Source organism: Pteropus vampyrus, unplaced genomic scaffold, assembly GCF_000151845.1.
Source record: "Pteropus vampyrus isolate Shadow unplaced genomic scaffold, Pvam_2.0 Scaffold95, whole genome shotgun sequence".
NCBI lineage: Eukaryota > Metazoa > Chordata > Mammalia > Chiroptera > Pteropodidae > Pteropus > Pteropus vampyrus.
The window spans coordinates 703,929-706,181 of NW_011888876.1; the positions used below are offsets into that span (position 1 = coordinate 703,929).

Sequence of the window (2,253 nt, forward strand, 5' to 3'; positions counted from 1 at the left end):
GAAGCCTGCACCCCACCAGGAGAGGCCTCCACCAGGAGACAGGTGGGGTAAGCAGCAGGGACAGGAAGACACCGATCCCGCTTGCTGAGCTCAGTTCCATACCCCGCACACATGCTTCATGGAGCCCTCTCTGCAAACATACCCATTTTACAGATGGGGACAAGCCGAGGCCTAGAAAGAGGAAGTGACTTGCCCAAGGTCTCCCGGCTGGGAAAAGGCAGAAAATCTGCTCGACCCCACATTCACCTCATTCTGCCCCGTGAGGCAGAGACATTACAGAATCCCTGTCTGTTCTTTATGAGCAAAATTATTAGGCTGAACTGTATGAAAGTGCTGACATTTCGCCATTTGGACTATACAATCCTCCAAAATCGTGCAGCTCAACTTGAGAGCAGCGCTCGTCCTATGTCGGGTCGGTTCCGGGTCTAGAGGGCTTTTTGGAGCGACGCCAAGTGCCGACTGGGCCTTGGTGTCCTTCCTTCATCGATAGATGCTCCGTGGGCCCCACGAGGACCTGGTCCCGCGGGAGGTGGGAGCTTCAGGAAGGGGTGGCCTTCCTGGAACCCAGAGAGGTGACATTCCCAAAGCGACATGGTAGGGTGGGTTTCAGACTCACCTGGAGCCCCTCTCTTACATCTTCCGCCATAGAAATTGAGACTTTGGGGGCCGGGTCGCCAGATTGAACAAATAAAAATACAGGACACCTAGTTAAATTTGTATTTTAAATAAATGATGAATAACATTTTAGTCTAAGTATGTCCCATCCAAATACTTAAAGTAAAAAAAGTATTCTCTCTTAATTTTTTAAAAAATTTATCATTATTTATGCCTATAGCACCTGATCTTCCTAGGTGGTCTCCCATCCAAGTACTAACCAGGCCCGACCCTGCTTAGCTCCCAAGATCAGACATTGGGCTTGTTCAGGATGGTATGGCCATAGACCATGGACTGTGGCTCCACTGAGGCGTGAACCCAGGACCTTCTGCATATAAAGCAGATGTGCTAAGCACTGCACTATGGAACCACATCCTCACTGCTCATTTGAAACTCACAGAAAACCGGCTGTCCTGTATTCTATCTGGCAACTCTGTCTGGGAGACTTCCTCTAAAACAGGCTTTGCAATTGGGCCCTCTTCGATCCAGAAACCCAACAACAAGCAGGAACAACACCGGTATTTCTGAAATTGAGACTGATCTGGATCGATGAAGAGGCCTGGGATTTCAGGCTGCTTACAGAACTGGGTGCTGAGAGCTACGGTCGGTCATAAGATCTCAGGGTTCCACACAGACTGAAAGGGGGATGAAATGTATTGAAAGCTGAGACTTTGCAGAAAACCACCTGTGCAAAGACCCCTTCCAACCGCTTTCCCTCTGGCTTTCCTCTATCGGAGTCCAGAAAATTAAAATATTCAACTTTTCAGCTTCCCTTGCAGCTAGGGTTGGGCATATGACCCAGTTCTGGCCAAGGAGATGAAGGCGGAGGAGCCTGGGGAAGGTTTCCCTTCCTGAATTAAAAGGCAAAGATTTCAAGGAAGATATACTCCATCCTTCCTCCCTTCTTCCTGCCTGGAATGTAGATGTGATGGCCAGAGGTGGAGCAGCCACTTTATGGCCATTAGATTTCATAAGTTCCCCGTTAGGAACCATTGCCAGGTCCTCGGCTCTGGCAAACCTTCCCCACGTCTTATGGCACAAGAGACAGTGTGAAGTCTTCAAATGCTCCTTCTGGGGGACAATGTTCATTTGAAGATCATGTCCTTCATACCTTTTGCATTTTGAAGTGTGATTTATTTCATGAAATGGACTGATAGTTGATGATGGGATTTTTTAATGTGTATATGTTTTTGTTTTGTTTTGTTTGTTCTCATTAACACCCTTCCCTAGCAAAATTAAAAATTGGCATCGTCCTACCCGTCCCCCAAATTTTCTTTGGAAATGGTATTGGTCTTTTCAACCCAAAAGCTTAGGGAATGTGCCTGAGAATCCCTCAGCTCCAAACACAGAGAGGAGGGGCGGGCTCTGCCAGGGGCCGGCAGCAGGGGGGCGGGGAGAGGGGGATGGCGCAGGGGCCGATGTTCCTGGTTCTTGCACTTCAGGCCCTAAGGGCCTGGCACTGGGAGGATGTTCCCGGCCTGCTCTGCGCCTCCTGCTGCCCCCTCCCCACCCTGCAGGGGCCTCCCCAGAGGAGCGGGAACAGCTCGTTCTGTTCCCCAGGAAGGTACACACAAGCACGCTGTGTTCCGGAGGGCAGAG

General features: G+C 50.0%; 1 pseudogene; it reads right to left on the minus strand.

The window, feature by feature from the left end:
• Positions 1-826: 826 nt before the first annotated feature.
• On the minus strand, positions 827-942 carry LOC111742516 (annotated as a pseudogene).
• Positions 943-2,253: the final 1,311 nt, after the last annotated feature.